This window comes from Bidens hawaiensis, unplaced genomic scaffold (genome assembly GCF_021521415.1).
Source record: "Bidens hawaiensis isolate Kalapana, Puna unplaced genomic scaffold, B.hawaiensis_p1.1 tig00008011_1, whole genome shotgun sequence".
NCBI classification, from domain to species: Eukaryota; Viridiplantae; Streptophyta; class Magnoliopsida; order Asterales; family Asteraceae; genus Bidens; species Bidens hawaiensis.
The window spans coordinates 660,228-678,672 of record NW_027491561.1 but is presented as its reverse complement, the minus strand read 5'-3'; positions in this window follow the sequence as shown (position 1 = coordinate 678,672).

Below are 18,445 nucleotides of genomic sequence, written 5' to 3'. Positions count from 1 at the left end.
AGTTTAGAAATTGAATTAGATTGAGCGACAAGTTCCGAATTTGGATCAGAGTTGATTTGTAATCGACGAATTTTGATCGCGAACTACTATTGGGTTATTTACGAAATTGCCATCGCGCGTTTTTTAATCAAACATTCTGGAATGTCGTGTACCTAATGCACGATAAGCCCTTATTGTACGTTAACCCACCCCTATATTGGGTGAAAGATGTAGTGTTGGGGCCCACAATTGATGGTTTTTGTTGGTTTGAAAAACCAAACTTGAAATATTGTTTTTGGTTTAAACTAAGTCCTCCATTGGTTTCTTGGTTTTTAGCTTGGTTTGAACCACACCAAAACCATTCGATGAAGATGGTCTTATATGTCAAGGAGACTTCAATCCTGACATAAACGGGTGTTTTCTAAAAAGACGTTTTTTTCTGTCTTTTTATGTTTAATTTAATTTTAGTTTTCATTTAATTTAATTTATTCTAATTATTGTTTTTTATTTTGTTAAAAATAGATTTTTTTTGTTGATTTTCTTTATCAACAACTATAAAAAATTATAACATAAGCAATTTAAATAAATTATATATATATATACACGCACACATACAACATTACAACGAGTTTTTACAAGTAATAACAAAAAATCTATCTAAATGGCAGCGTCACCAATGCCGTCGTTATTAAGCCTACATCTGAATCCCCAGTCTATCGTCGTTTTTGTTCTCGCGACCGCGCCTAACGCCTGGTGTGTTCGCTTCATGGTCAAAATGTGGTGGTGGTTTTTTGTGTTTTTTATTGTTACGTAAATCATAAGATTTAGTTATCGTCTGTTAACACGCTAATGACGCCGTCATTTAGATATACTTCTACATTTTGTTATTATTTGTACAAACTCGTTGTAATAGTGGTAATTTTTGTGTTGTTTATTGTACAATGTCGTCGTTGTTGTCCTCGCGGTAGAGCCTAATGCGGGACGTTCTCGTTTGATGGTCAGAACGTGGTGGTTAATTGTGTTTTTTTTTATCGTCAAGTAAATCCTAAGATTTAATCATTGTCTGTTAGCATGCCGGTTATGTTGACATTTAAATAGATTCTACATTTTGTTATTATTTGTACATACTTGTTGTAATGGTTGTGTGTATATATATCGTTCATTTACATTGGTTCGCTATAATTTTTTAAATTGGGTTGATTGTTGATAACGAAAATCAATATTTTTTTTTTAATGAAACAACAATATAAAAAACAATAATTTAAACAAATAAAATTAAAACTAAAATAAACATTAAACACAAAATGACAAAAAAAAACTTCTTTATAAAAAAGACCCTTATATGCCACGGATAGAGCTATATGCCACGGTTAGGTCGGTTTTCTAACCACATCACCGGTGTGATTAGAAAAGCACTATAAATAACAAATTGCTTTTAAATCTATATTAGTAATAAATAAATATTAACCGAAATTTAAACGAAAATTCCAACGAAAAAATATAAATGAACATATAAACGAACGTAAGACCTAACTGCGTGGATCGACTACTGATCAAACATGTTCCATTACATAACAAAAATGGCAATCGACATAATATTTACATGAAACTTTTGACATAATACAGTAATACACAAACTACATATAAATAATACATAAAATTGCATAAGGAACCTGCAGAACTCCGCTGATCAGCAAGAATCAAGCAGAATTCCATAATAAGAAGGCCAGGTATTTATATACCAAGAGATTTATGGTTAGATGGTTAGAAAGTATTAACTTGTAACACATTATTTATGATCCTTAAGTCTATATTTTATATAACAGATATCAACAAATTATAAACAAGAATGTATTATTATTTTATAAAAAAGAAAGATATTTTAAATATGTTCCAACTAAATTTGACATGTTACGTTTTAAGTTCAAAACTAAGAACACAAAAGAAAAACACACCACCAAATTTGAGTCCTAGGTTCTAGTATCATGTTAAGGTAGTTGGAATAAACCAGAACCTTTTATTTAATGTGTCTTCATGACTCCATGATCATATCTTCTTTTTTGAACAAGAAGTAAAATCTAAACGAACTTGTTTGTATTGAAACACTAAAGAGCTAAAACAAGAAATGAACTATGTTAGATCTCAACAGCTACTTAATTATACGATCAAGATAGATATGAATTCTAACTAAAATTCTAAATAATCAAAAGCGAAACTTGTATAAAAAGAATATATGTATTGTTTTATGTACTATCCATAGGAGAGATACCGGGCTATAAGGAATGCCTCGTGCCCTCGCCTCACATGCTAGCAACACGTTGTGGATCATTGCTTGTAGATGAGACGAGAGACGAACTGTTCCACTCCACATTATAAATCAAAATTTGACAAGACAAATCACAAGTGTACGAGTTCACTTCGCATTACATAAGATAAAATTTAAACATATAAGCCCTCCCATATCTCTATAATTCCTTACGTTTCATCTATTTATTGACGCTCACGTTCAATCTTGTGATATATGTAACTATGTTTAGCAACAATACTTTGGCAATGATTTAGAATCAAGATTATGTCACATTGGTTTTGATTTGAATTTAAATTTGAAGACCTTGGTAGCGGCCGCATCAAGTAGTTGTGTTGTGGCTGCTAGAAAATATAGATAGAATCATAGAAAAGGGTTTAGAGAGTAACTTTTATATATCACAATCTACATATTCTAATAAAGTAAAATAAATGTGACATGTGTCAGTTTGTGGTTAATTCTCATAATTTTTTTCCCTCCAAAACTAATATATAGCATAAATAAGTAATTATTCACTTTCCTTTTATAATCCATTTATATTATATCTAATTAAATTATTCACTTTTTTTTAAAACTCTATTTATATTATATCTATACACTTTTATACAAATAAATATTTATATATTATATTAATGTATATTGTTAGAATATATTTCACAACATACTTGGTGAAATCCAAAAATCTACAACAAACCATGTTTATTAAATATTGAAAAGAATATAATTTTAAATGTTATCATTAATATATTATCCTATGTATATTGTTGAATATTGTAAATAAAAAAAACACTAATATGCTTTCAATTTACAAAGTACTTTTTTATCATTAAATTATAAATATATACTTAAAAGTTGATTCATTTTTTAAAAATAAAACCATTTATTTATTGTTTTTTTTTATATTGTCATATAAATTTATAAATTATAAATATATGACTTAAATCTATCTATTTAATTTTTCGATTAATTTAGTAAACTATACATATATGTGTTAAATTGTAAGTATAGTATATACCAATCACTTTAAAATATAATAAATAATAAAAATCATATTTAGTTTCTTGGGTTTTTTTTATCAAGGATTGCTTCGAGTTTTCGGTGAAACTTAAATTTGATTGTTACGGGTTAAATGTTGATATATAGATCGTTTGGTACAAATTAACAACATTTGGCTCAAATTTGTTACACGTAAAAAATGGGTAATCTGAATATTTTTAAAATTTTGAGAATTCAAATTGATTTATCGTCAAACTTTTTACGGGTTCAAAGTTTGGACTTGAAAATGTAAAACAAATAAAAGTTAGATTTTTAAATGTGATTGAGTTTCGAATTTATTTTTAATTATATTTTTGGAAATAGTCAAAAGATTTGGGATTTTGCACATTGAGTATTTTTCACATCACTATTAAAATTTTAAAAAAATGACAACCACTTCTGACATGCCACCTCCAGGCCTATCAATACTTTTAACTTTTATCAAATTAGAAACATTTGTGTCAGCATTGATTTTTTCTTGAATAGTGATTATAACTGTTATTTTTTTGTCAGTTGGAAAAGTCCTGAAGTCTCTCAAACTTATCAAAATATTTTCATGGTGTAGCTCAAAACTATTATTATAAGAGAAGTATTCTCTGAAATTGGTTCATATAACCAAATTTCTTTCAATAATACATACATGATACTGCAAATAAATTTTCAATAGACGGAGTGTTCTTGTGTATGTTTTTGCACGTGCATTATTTTTTTTATTAAGTTCATTTTTTTTGAAAAAATCATTTTGTGATATAAATAAAATCAATTTATGTATAATGATAGATGTAATTCATTTTCTATATACATTATGTATTGCTTTATTTGTAACTTAATTATTTATATCATCTCGTGTGTTACACGGGCTCTAAACATAGTTAACCTAATATACAATAACTACCTAATAGACAGTAACTTTTATAAAACACAAGTCAATATCACACAAGTCAATATTTGTACAATTCATTAACTATAACTATATATTTATGACAAATCATAAGTATTTTTTTTAAGGCTTATGCATGCTCATCATGTCAATCCTAGTCTACTAAAATTACATGCATTACCATGTCATGTGCACGAACACTCGACACGATAATTGGTGATACTATACCTCAAATATAAAAATAATACTTTTATATTTTATAGGAAGAACGTACATATAACGACTCCAAATTGTGTTCGAAGCATAAAGGTACTTTATAATTCGGTGACTAAACTAGCATATACGAACATATAAATTACGACTATAATTACGAGTGAAAACCTAGACTTAAATTAAGTAGTCACTTAATAACTTCATTAAACACACGTCGCCTCATGCTTTACTAGTTTACGGTACGCATGAAAACAATACTTCACTAAAAACAATAGAGATGTATAGAAGCTGTTCATTCGACTCGCTTGCATGTGGATGGTAAGATGGCAGATCTTCAATTGTTGGGGCTTGGCAAAAGAGTTCTAAAATTGGTACTTGCTTCTCTTCTCTGGGCATTGACTTGTGGGGTTTGTTTGTCAGGAAAGTTGGGTTGGGAAATAAAACTAGATTCTGGCTAGACGTTTGGTTGGGTCGGTTTGCTCTTAAAGATTTGTTTCCGAATTTATATAGATTATAGTTGTTCAAAGATTGTCTAGTGTGTGATAGAGTCATGGTTAATGGCCTGGGGGGAGATTAAAACGATATGGGCTTGGTCTAGGTGCTCACTTTCGGCTGAGGCTCATTTGGATATTGAGGATCTACAAGAAATGGTGGTTTTATATTCGTTCCATTCTGGTAAAAATGACAGTTGGAGTTGGCGTGGTGGCGATTCAGGCATCTTCTCGGTCCAGGACTTGAGACGGGTTATGGCTTCGAAGATTTATGGTGAGGTTTATACTACGCCTTGCTTCTGGGAAGGTTGGATTCCTATTAAAGTAAATTGTTTTGTTTGGAGACTACTTCTAAATAGAATCCCGGTGGCGGTTAATCTGTTGGCTAGGGGTTTGGTTTCAATATCTCGGAGTTGTACTTTTGCTCATTGTCAGATGAATCTTCGGATCATGTCTTTCTTGACTGTGTTCGGGCTAAACAGGTTTGGAGAGCTGTTTCTTTATGGTGTGGTTGGGACTTGACTGCGTTTGGGTCGATAGAACAGCTACTTGAGGAAGCCTCTCACTCATCTTCTCATTTGAGGAAAAGGATTCTCAAGGTTATTATCTACTCTGCTATATGGAGCATTTCGAAACAAAGGAACGTGAAAACCTTTAGCGGTAGAGCTTTCAACACAGAGTTTGTTCTAGAGGAAATCAAGACCAATTTTGTGGTTGGATTAAGCACATATCTCCTCATAAGGAAATTACTTGGCAAGATTGGATTGTGTCTCCTTTAGACTTGTATTTTAGCTTGAGTAGTTTGTTTGTTTTGGTGTTTTCTTGTTTTTATCTTTTCTTTTTGGAAAATTGAATTTTAATAATCCCAACTTAATGCAGTTGGCTGATAATAATCCCAACTTTGAAAGTAGCTGTCACTGGTCCCAACTTTCACACTATTTATTTTCATTGGACCTCCGTTAAAAAAAACTTAACGACGTTATGTTTTTTTCCAAATTTCAAACTGATATTTTAGGGCTTTTGATCGGAATGAGAATACGAGTCGATTGATGTAAAACTTACTTTCAAACGGTGGTCCAAACGACTAAAGGAAGCTTCAATTTCGGTGTTTAAACTTTTAATTAACAAAAATCAAGCTGTTTGAAGCGTCGTTTCGAGTTAAGTTTTACATCAATCGACTCGTATTCTCATTCCGATCAAAAGCCCTAAAATATCAGTTTGAAATTTGGAAAAAAACATAACGTCGTTAAGTTTTTTTTAACGGAGGTTCAATGAAAATAAATAGTGTGAAAGTTGGGACCAGTGACAGCTACTTTCAAAGTTGGGATTATTATCACCAAACTGCATTAAGTTGGGATTATTAAAATCCAATTTTCCTTTCTTTTTTTGGTTGTAGTCTGTAATTCCCCTCCAACTCCTAGCTGGAGGATCTTCGCCTTCTAATTTTATATGCTTTGCCGTTCAAAAAAAAGCTAACTCTTCATGACACATTTTCTAGCGAATAGGAAATGAAGAAATTCGGGTTGCTTTGTCACAAGAAACAACTCCACTCTCGTAAGAAATATTACCACCCTACAAAATTATTTAAAGAAATTGATTGAATGAAGACATTATGAATGAGTGAGAATAACTTAGAAAAAAATGTCTTGTTAATAGTTTTTTTATGAACCATGTGTTTATACTCTATTTATAGGGTTAATTTGATAAGTATTTTTAATATAGTCATAGTAGATGTTAAAGTATTGAAATGATAACAAACTGAAAAGTTATGACATTACATCTCCTTATAAAAGCTGTGACATAAATCTCCTTGGAAAAGCTAATCTTAGGTTATGCGTAGTGATGGGGCTACAAATGGGGACGAATTGTGACACGTGTAATGGTGTATGTGCTACAAATTGGGCTCACAGTATCTTTTTTTATTATTCTCTTTTAATAATTAAACTAAACAAATAAAAACCAATATGTTTAAATAATTAAATAAAAATGCATTAAAATTAAAAAGAAATACAAAAAATACATAACTAAAAATATAAAAAAACATAACTAAAGAAAAAAAAAACATAACTAAAAAACATACTAATATCCGTAATATTCGCACATTTTTTCACGTCGTCGTTGAAACAATAACACGGCTTCCTCGTGAAACCCCTCCGCTTTGAGGGATTCGTAGTCGTCTTTCATTTGACGCAATTCCAACGTCTGGTTCAGCTTTCTTGTTGTTTGTTGTATGCTCGAAGGTCGTTTCCTATTTCGTGGCATGTGTTTCCAAACGATCGACCAACTCGTTTATTTCATCGGGCGCCGTATTAAATCGTGTTGACGACGAACCTTCCCCCTTATTTTTTCTCGATCTCCCGCGTGGTCGAGACAATTCCTCTACTTCTTCATCATCGGCTATATTAACATCGTCGGCTAAATTAATCGGTTGTCCGGGAAGAAGCTACGAGCATTGGAGGGTGTGTTTAGTTTGCTCGGATTTGTCAACGACGATGTCTTCGACCTTTTTGAAGGCCGGTATGAGCCGGCTCGTCGGGCGACCGGAAGGGTTTGTGCCCCGTTCCGTTTCGCGCAACCGCGTAGTTTTTCCCAACAATTCAAATACTTGAACGGTTTCCCGGGCCGCTCAAAAGTTTGGCCCTGAGCTCGAAAGTCTCTCAAGGCTTAAGTTATAATGTCGCTGTCGTTATGCCCGCTACGCCAGTCGGACACCTGCAACCGGTTAATTATCCGGAAAATTTTTGACAATCGGCGTTAAGCCCCTTCTAGTGGGCTTGAACCGCTTCTTTTCCCGGGTAGTATTCGGGTTTATTGGTTATCGTGAGCCAAGCTTCAAAGACTTTCTTCCAAAACACCCCGATGGCTTGAAAGTTAGCTACGAATTAAAATCATTTGTCACAATTAGTATACATTTTAATAAACACTAAATACACTTTTAATAAATACTTAATATTAAAAAACTTACCGACGCTGGGATCTTCCGAAATGACGATCCAAGCTCTTGTGAGAGCCACCTCCTCCTCCTCGCTCCAATGCTTGTACGGATCACGTTGCGCCATCGGCTCCCCCCGGTTGTTTCTTTTTGTGTTTACGGGTCGCCTTTTTTGCTTGAACCGGAGGCCCGTGCCGTTTGCGTGTGACACCTGCCCAATCCGACCCGACCCAGGTACCCGTTTTCGAATCCGATTCTTTTTACGATTTAAAATTTGATTATTTAATCTTTGTAAATTTAACATTTATATATATATATATATATATATATATATATATATATATATATATATTTATATTACTTACTAATACTAATAATTTCTTTCCGCCGTCCCGCCTCTTTCTCTCTCTTGTCACCGTCCCTTTCTTCCTTCTCTCCGCCGTCCCGCCTTCCTCTTCTTCTCTCTTGTCGCCTTGAACCCATTTTTCTCTTAACTCTTTGCTTGTCCTTTGGTTCTTCCCGCCTAAGGATGTCTGCGCAGCTCCACGCGCCAGACTCCTTACAAGGAAGCCTGCGTGAAGACCAGTTGTTCCTGCGATACGCAAGGCGAACTGTTCTCGCAGCGCGCTAAGAATTGTAGTTCTTCTCGCAGCGCGCTAAGAACGGTAGTTCTTCCCGCGACGCGCTAAGAATTGTAGTTCTTCTCGCAGCGCGCTAAGAATAGTAGTTCTTCCCGCGACGCGCTAAGGATTTGTAGTTCTTCCCGCGGCGCGCTAAGAATGGTAATTCTTCCCGCGGCGCGCTAAGGATAATAGTTCTTCCCGCGGCGCGCTAAGGATTGTCCTCAGTCTGCCTTCGCCTTCGCGCGTGCGCTCGAGTCTTCTCGCGCTAGACCTTAAGTCTTTTCTTCTGTTTAGGTCAGCCTGTATCTTTTGATATCTTATCTTTTGTTTGAGCTTCAGGTCAGTCCCAACATCTGTCCGAAAAGCCACTTTCGGCGCAGCATGCGCACCAATCCTATTGGTTGACAGAAAAAGTGACTGACATAATCTTTTGAAATCTTCTTTTGCATGCCTTGAACAGTGTTTTCTCTGACGCCGCCCATGCTTTGACCTGTAATCTGTCATCTTTTCCCCATCTCCTGCAGCTGCCGGCATATCTTGTGATATCTTTTGCTTTTGGCTTCTTGTACTTTTAATATCTTTTGCTTGATTTGATAAGACCTTTTCCTCTTTTTAAGGGATTGTGTTCCCTAGGGTTTCCCTATATATAATACTACTTTCTTGTTATTTAACACTACACACACAAACACTTAAACTCTCCTTTGCTCTCTTCTCCTTGCCCTCTGCCGTTGTTCCTCAGCCGCCTCCTCTCTCTGCCTTCGTCTTTTCCCTTGTCCTGCCCGGATTTCCGGTAATATATAATATATAATAATTCGTTAAAGATACATATTACTATGCTAACATATATTCAAGACATAAAATCAATCATTAAACCAATAATCTCTTATTTATAGGTTAACTTGTGCTTGTTTCTTGCATTATCTTTCAACATACCTTTTTCAGGTGAGTAATCTCGTACCTAATCCCTTTTTATTTTTAATGTTTTGGGATGTTCATGTGTTCGTACAAACTTGAGTCTTAAACTTGTTTATAAACTTTTGTCGCGCAAAACCCCATGTGTTATGGACGTAGACTTGGCTGTTTATTTGTATGTGTGGATCATTAACCGTCTTGTCGGCCTATTCCGCAGTTTTCATGGATCCATTAGATGAACACGGGAGAACTATCGTTTATGATTTCTCTTTTGTTTACACTTGCACAGTTTTCTTGTTTTTGTGCTCAATTGGGAGCACGGATTGAACTATGAGCTATGATCTTAGGCTTGATCACAATCTGATTACACCCTTGTTGAACACCAGTTATACACATGATGCGCGCAGATATTGTTATCTATTTATATGTATTACGCTTGATTTCTCACCGACACGCAAGTGTTGACGTTTTATTTTAACACATGTTAAGGTTTGCTGTAGCAGCTTTTGGGAATCTCTTGGACGCGTAGGATGTTTTCTTTTTGTTTGGACCTAGATTAAAATGTAACAAGATATATTATGTTATTGAATATTTTAAGTTATGATATGATTTATGTTACTTTGTCATGTTCTGCGCGTGCGCAATGAGATGTATTTATTAAATATTGACACCCAAATAGTGTCGCGAGTAATGAAACAATACGTGGCGCCCCGATGTATAATCCGCCATCGGTCGGGGTGTTACAGATTGGTATCAGAGCTCCGTGACTTTAGGATAGGTGGTTAGACGTAATGACCTAGAATACCTAAGAGTCCCTTCTCGCGCATGAGAAATATCTCATGTTTGCGCGCTAATTGTTATTTACTCGATATTTATAAAATATGCTTGCGTATATGCAGCGCATGATTTCATGTTTATTTCGCGATCTTTCGATTTTTATTGTTAAATTTCAATTTATTTCTTTACTTGCATATTCGTTTGTTGTGGGGATTGAAAATCCGAGAAGTCATGGTGGTACATGAATAGTTGATTTTCAATTACCATTAACTTTATGTTTTAAATTGAAGAATTGAAAAGTCATGGTGATACATGAATTGTCAATCTCCAATATTCATTTACTCGATATTTTAAATTGAAGAATTGAAAAGTCATGGTGATACATGAATTGTCAATCTCCAATATTCATTTACTCGATATTTTAAATTGAAGATTTGAAAAGTCATGGTGATACATGAATTGTCAACCTTCAATGCTCGTTTACTCGATATTTTAAATTGAGAATTCGGAAAGTCATGGTGATACATGAATTTTCGATTTTCAATTCGAATTCTTTACCTGTGTTAAGTTTGCATTTAAATTCATATTTTACTTCGAAACTTGATAGCATTTAACTCCGCGAAACAAGCTTTACGACGATATAACTTGCGCTAAAACGATTTCCCATACCAAGATATTAACAAAAATTAAAACTTTTATAGAATGCCTCCGCTATCTCGCCAATTTCAGAGGAGAGAAGCAGCGCGCAGACGTAGGCAGCAACGTTCCCAGGAAATGGCCGCCGCGATAGCCCAAGCCTTAAACCAAAACAATCCCAACCCCTCCGGATACAATATTAAATCCTTTAATGCGGGTAACCCTCCGAAATTCACCGGACTTGAAGGAGCCACCGTGATGCTCCAGTGGCTCGAGAAAATTGAAAACACTTTCCTCCATACCCAATGCCCTCCAGACCGACGAACCTTATACGCCTCAAGTGTCCTAGAATCAAGGGCGCTTACTTGGTGGAATGGAGTAGCTCACGCGCGTGGCGCAGAGGCTGCTTCTAGCATGCTCTGGGAGGAATTCAAGGAAATCTTGACGCGAGAGTTCTGCCCTCCCAACGAAGTAAAGCGCCTGGAGGAAGAGTTTTGGAACCTGAAGCAGTACAGTGGCGAAGCGCGCGAGTACGCTATGCGCTTCCATGAACTAAGTTTGCTTGTCCCACACTTAGTTACCCCTTCCCGCCGAGCCATCGAGAAGTTTCTTGGGGGTCTCCCCATGGAAATTCAAGATTCTGTATGGGCCAGGAACCCAGCAACCCTCTCTGACGCCATCGAGTTGGCCGCTGTGCTCAGCGACAACCATGTCAGGGCAGGAACTCTGTTCCTGCGGGGAGCCGAAAAGACCAAACCCACCAAGACTGTCCCAGAACCAACAGAAACCAAACCGGAACCCTCAAACCGTAACAACCTCAAGCGCAGGCGCAAAGCCTATGCGCTTACCAACCCGCCCATTGTCCAGCAACCCGCCTACCAACCCCTAGTACACGCTCCTAACCCACTGTCGACCTACCCAACACCTCCTGTAGTCCACAACTATGCCCTAACCAATCCAGCACTCCCTACCCCGCCAACTAAGAAACCTTACACAGGAAACCAACCCTTTTGCCCAACCTGTAGACTTCACCACCCACCTCAAGTCCCGTGTCGACTTTGTCACCGATGTGGCCGCGCTGGTCACAATGCGGAAAACTGTAGAGTCCTTCCCTCCAACCCAATCGCGCAAACACCACCAACTTACCTGCAGAACCCACAACCAACATACCCTAACCCACGACCCAGGTCGTGCTATAACTGCGGTGATCCCAGTCATTTCCGGAACGCGTGCCCGAGACTACAAGTTCAGATTACGCAAGCGAACCCAGTTAACCAAATTTCGAACCAAGTGGCGCGCGGCCGAGCTTTTAATATAACCGCGCACCAAGCGCAAGCGAATAATGACGTGGTTAATGGTACATTTTTACTTAAAGGACATTATGCATCTATACTTTTTGATACTGGCGCCGATAGAAGTTTTATTTCTCGCGCATTTGAGCAAAAACTTGCGCGACCGCGCATAAACTTAAACGAAAACTTTTCAGTTGAATTGGCTAATGGTGAAACTATTATAATAAACTCCGTGATCAAAGATTGCACGCTTAACCTTAATGAACATGATTTTCTAATCGACCTCATTCCTATGCCGCTTGGAAGTTTTGATGTGATTATCGGTATGGACTGGCTCTCGCAAAATCGCGCCGAAGTTATTTGCGCCAAAAAGATGATTCGCATTCCTCGAGAAAATGGTGATCTGCATATCTACGGCGAGAAACCATCTAACGGTCTTAAACTTATGTCATGCTCTGAAGCCCGGAGACTTTTGCGGAAGAAATGTGTTGCATTCTTAGCCCATGTGGTCAAACCCGATGAAGGAAAGAAGAAACTTCGCGAAATCCCTATCGTGCGTGACTTTCCTGATGTCTTTCCCGATGATCTTTCTGGTTTACCTCCTGCTCGGGAAGTCGAGTTTCGTATTGATCTTGTCCCTGGTGCATCCCCCGTAGCCAAATCTCCTTATCGTCTTGCGCCCGCTGAAATGCAAGAATTAGCAAGTCAACTCCAAGAGTTGACCGCTAAAGGATTCATTCGCCCTAGCTCTTCGCCATGGGGTGCTCCGGTGTTGTTCGTTAAAAAGAAAGACGGTTCGTTTCGCATGTGTATCGATTACCGCGAGCTGAACAAGCTCACCATTAAGAACCGGTATCCCTTACCGCGTATTGACGACCTCTTTGACCAACTCCAAGGTGCCTCTTGTTTCTCCAAAATCGATCTCCGTTCTGGCTATCACCAGTTGCGTATCCGCGAAGAGGATATTCCCAAGACTGCTTTTCGAACCCGCTATGGCCATTTTGAATTCTTGGTCATGCCCTTCGGTTTAACCAACGCACCCGCCGTTTTCATGGATCTAATGAACCGGGTGTGTAGGCCTTTCTTGGACCGATTCGGGATCGTGTTTATCGATGATGTTCTGGTGTATTCTAAAACCAAGGCTGAGCATGAACAACATCTCCAGTTGGTGTTGCAAAAGCTTCGAACCGAGCAACTCTTTGCCAAACTCTCCAAGTGTGAGTTTTGGTCGGATGAAGTACAGTTTCTTGGTCATGTTGTAAACAAGATGGGTATTCATGTCGACCCATCCAAGATTGAAGCAATCAAGAACTGGATTACGCCATCCACTCCTACCGAAATCCGTTCCTTTTTGGGCTTAGCTGGTTACTACCGGCGATTTATTTCGAACTTCTCAAAGATCGCCTTGCCTTTAACAGCTTTAACGCACAAAGGCAAACCGTATAATTGGGGCTCGAAGCAAGAAGAAGTCTTTCTGAAGCTCAAGCAATTGTTGTGTGAAGCTCCTGTTCTAGCGTTACCTGAGGGTAATGATGATTTTGTCGTGTATTGTGATGCCTCCAACTAAGGTCTCGGTTGTGTACTTATGCAACGAGGCAAGGTTATCGCTTGCGCGTCAAGGCAACTCAAAATTCATGAAAAGAATTATACGACTCACGATCTCGAACTTGGTGCAGTTGTATTTGCCTTGAAAATCTGGAGACACTACCTCTATGAGACTAAGTGTATCATCTACACCGACCATAAAAGCCTTCAGCACATTTTTGATCAAAAGGAACTTAACATGGGACAACGCCGATGGAACGAACTCATCAGCGATTACGATTGTGAGATCCGGTATCACCCTGGTAAGGCTAATGTGGTAGCCGATGCGCTCAGCCGAAAACCCTGCCAGCTTAACTGTATCTTGCCGCGCACGCAGCTTCACTTCGCGCCGATTCAAAGCAATCTTGAATCACGCATTCGTGACGCGCAGCGCGCATCGATCAGCAATGGCAACCTTCGCACCGAGTTAGCGTGTGGCGCGGAAGCGCATTTTGCCCATAATCTGAGTGGAATTCTCTGTTATCTCAATCGCATCTGGATCCCCAACGATGAGAATCTTCGCTCTGTCATACTGAGTGAAGCGCACAAAACTCGTTATTCCGTTCATCCTGGTGCTGACAAAATGTACAAAGATTTGCGCCTTTCTTATTGGTGGCCTGGTATGAAAAAGGATATTGCTGTGTTCGTAGCTAAATGCCTAACTTGTTCTAAGGTAAAAGCTGAACATCAACGCCCATCTGGTTTGCTCGAACAACCTGAAATTCCTATGTGGAAATGGGAAAGTATAGCAATGGACTTTATCACCAAGTTACCCTTGACCGCAAGCAAACATGATAGCATTTGGGTAATAGTGGATCGATTGACCAAGTCTGCCCACTTTCTGCCCATTCGTGAAACCTACCGTGTTGAGCAACTTGCGCATCTGTATGTCAAGGAAATTGTCTGCCGTCATGGTACTCCTTTGAGCATCATATCCGATCGCGATGGCCGTTTTATATCTCGCTTTTGGAAATCTCTCCAATCTGCGTTAGGAACTCGCTTGGACATGAGTACTGCATATCATCCTCAGACTGACGGACAGTCTGAGCGAACCATTCAAACCCTTGAGGATATGCTTCGATCTTGTGTTCTTGATTTTGGAGGTAATTGGGATTCACACCTACCTCTGATCGAGTTCTCTTATAATAACAGCTATCATTCCAGTATCGGTATGGCCCCATTTGAAGCACTTTACGGTCGAAAGTGCCGTTCACCGATTTGTTGGAATGAAGTGGGTGAAGTTCAAATCACAGGACCCGAACTAGTTCAAGAGACAACCGATAAAATCGCCAAGATCCGTGATCATCTGCTGACTGCCAGAAGCCGACAGAAGAGTTACGCAGATCGCAGGCGAAAGCCTCTCGAATTTCTAGTTGGTGATCTTGTTCTCCTCAAAGTGTCGCCCTGGAAGGGTGTTGTCCGCTTTGGGAAGAAAGGTAAGCTTGCACCTCGTTATGTTGGACCATTCAAGATTTTTGCGAGGGTGGGAAAAGTTGCCTACAAGCTTGACCTGCCGCCCGCGCTCAGCAATGTGCATCCAACTTTCCATGTATCCAATCTCAAGAAATGTTTTGATGACGAGAACCTCCACATACCACTTAATGAAGTTCAAGTTGATGAGTCTATGCATTTCGTTGAGAAGCCTGTTGAGATTATGGATCGCGTGGTAAAGCAAACCAAGCGCAGTCGCATCCCTATTGTTAAAGTTCGTTGGCAGTCCAAGCGCGGAGCCGAGTTCACTTGGGAAAGGGAAGATCAGATGAAGATCAAGTACCCGCACCTTTTCTCTGCGCAACCTACTTCGAGTTAAATTTCGGGACGAAATTTCTTAAAGTAGGGGAGACTGTGACACCTGCCCAATCCGACCTGACCCAGGTACCCGTTTTCGAATCTGATTCTTTTTACGATTTAAAATTTGATTATTTAATCATTGTAAATTTAACATTTAATATATATATATATATATATATTTTTATATTACTTACTAATACTAATAATTTCTTTCCGCCGTCCCGCCTCTTTCTCTCTCTTGTCGCCGTCCCTTTCTTCCTTCTCTCCGCCGTCCCGCCTTCCTCTTCTTCTCTCTTGTCGCCGTCCCGCCTCTTCTTCTCTCTTGTCGCCTTGAACCCCTTTTTCTCTTAACTCTTTGCTTGTCCTTTGGTTCTTCCCGCCTAAGGATGTCTGCGCAGCTCCACGCGCCAGACTCCTTACAAGGAAGCCTGCGTGAAGACCAGTTGTTCCTGCGATACGCGAGGCGAACTGTTCTCGCAGCGCGCTAAGAATTGTAGTTCTTCTCGCAGCGCGCTAAGAACGGTAGTTCTTCCCGCGACGCGCTAAGAATTGTAGTTCTTCTCGCAGCGCGCTAAGAATAGTAGTTCTTCCAGCGACGCGCTAAGGATTTGTAGTTCTTCCCACGGCGCGCTAAGAATGGTAATTCTTCCCGAGGCGCGCTAAGGATAATAGTTCTTCCCGCGGCGCGCTAAGGATTGTCCTCAGTCTGCCTTCGCCCTCGCGCGTGCGCTCGAGTCTTCTCGCGCTAGACCTTAAGTCTTTTCTTCTGTTTAGGTCAGCCTGTATCTTTTGATATCTTATCTTTTGTTTGAGCTTTAGGTCAGTCCCAACATCTGTCCGAAAAGCCACTTTCGGCGCAGCATGCGCACCAATCCTATTGGTTGACAGAAAAAGTGACTGACATAATCTTTTGAAATCTTCTTTTGCATGCCTTGAACAGTGTTTTCTCTGACGCCGCCCATGCTTTGACCTGTAATCTGTCAGCTTTTCCCCATCTCCTGCAGCTGCCGGCATATCTTGTGATATCTTTTGCTTTTGGCTTCTTGTACTTTTAATATCTTTTGCTTGATTTGATAAGACCTTTTCCTCTTTTTAAGGGATTGTGTTCCCTAGGGTTTCCCTATATATAATACTACTTTCTTGTTATTTAACACTACACACACAAACACTTAAACTCTCCTTTGCTCTCTTCTCCTTGCCCTCTGCCGTTGTTCCTCAGCCGCCTCCTCTCTCTGCCTTCGTCTTTTCCCTTGTCCTGCCCGGATTTCCGGTAATATATAATATATAATAATTCGTTAAAGATACATATTACTATGCTAACATATATTCAAGACATAAAATCAATCATTAAACCAATAATCTCTTATTTATAGGTTAACTTGTGCTTGTTTCTTGCATTATCTTTCAACATACCTTTTTCAGGTGAGTAATCTCGTACCTAATCCCTTTTTATTTTTAATGTTTTGGGATGTTCATGTGTTCGTACAAACTTGAGTCTTAAACTTGTTTATAAACTTTTGTCGCGCAAAACCCCATGTGTTATGGACGTAGACTTGGCTGTTTATTTGTATGTGTGGATCATTAACCGTCTTGTCGGCCTATTCCGCAGTTTTCATGGATCCATTAGATGAACACGGGAGAACTATCGTTTATGATTTCTCTTTTGTTTACACTTGCACAGTTTTCTTGTTTTTGTGCTCAATTGGGAGCACGGATTGAACTATGAGCTATGATCTTAGGCTTGATCACAATCTGATTACACCCTTGTTGAACACCAGTTATACACATGATGCGCGCAGATATTGTTATCTATTTATATGTATTACGCTTGATTTCTCACCGACACGCAAGTGTTGACGTTTTATTTTAACACATGTTAAGGTTTGCTGTAGCAGCTTTTGGGAATCTCTTGGACGCGTAGGATGTTTTCTTTTTGTTTGGACCTAGATTAAAATGTAACAAGATATATTATGTTATTGAATATTTTAAGTTATGATATGATTTATGTTACTTTGTCATGTTCTGCGCGTGCGCAATGAGATGTATTTATTAAATATTGACACCCAAATAGTGTCGCGAGTAATGAAACAATACGTGGCGCCCCGATGTATAATCCGCCATCGGTCGGGGTGTTACATTGCGTCTCCGGCATCGTCACCGGCTCCGACTCCGGTGTTGTAGACCCGAACGCCGACATTGAGTTTTGGGGGCTGAGATAGTTGGCGTATATGTTTAGGTTCGGGTCGGAAAATTGAAACGGATAGCTCGGTTGGTTTAGGTTCATCGGGTTCCATTGTAAGTTCGGTTGGCTCGGTTCGAACCATACGTTTGACCAAAAGCAGGGAATTGGTAGTTCGGTTGTTTCTAGGATTCATTTTGCTATTTTTTGTAAGAATTTGGGTATGAATTGTGTATAAAATGGAGAAGAAGGGTGTATATATATATATATATATAGTTTTAATTAATTAATTTTTTTACATTTGACCGTTGCAACGGTTCATTTAATATAATATTATTATTTTGTAAACAATCCGGCGACAATAACACCCCGCCCCCGCCGCTTTTCGCCCACTTATCGCCGGGGGGGGGGGGGGGTGTTCGCGCCCCTTCTCGCCCCCTTTTCGCCCTAACCCACGCCCATTACACATTGCCTTACAATTTGAAGTAATTTAAGAACTGCAATATGGAGAACCTATCAACCATCACGTGTGGACATTATTAAATTAAAAAAATTAATAATAATAAATCTTAGTTTACAACCACAACCATGTAAACATATACATGTGTTGCTCGACATTTAAAAAAATAATAAAAGGTTCAAACCGTGGTTTCAAACCACAACTTAACTAATAAACAAAACCGCCACCTCTTCTTAGGTGGCATTAGGTTAATATTTTATGCAATTAGTGTTTTAAACTATATCTTCCCATATTTTAATAAAAAAATATTATTTTATATATTTCACATCTGATACACTCTGCGAAAAAACACCCAA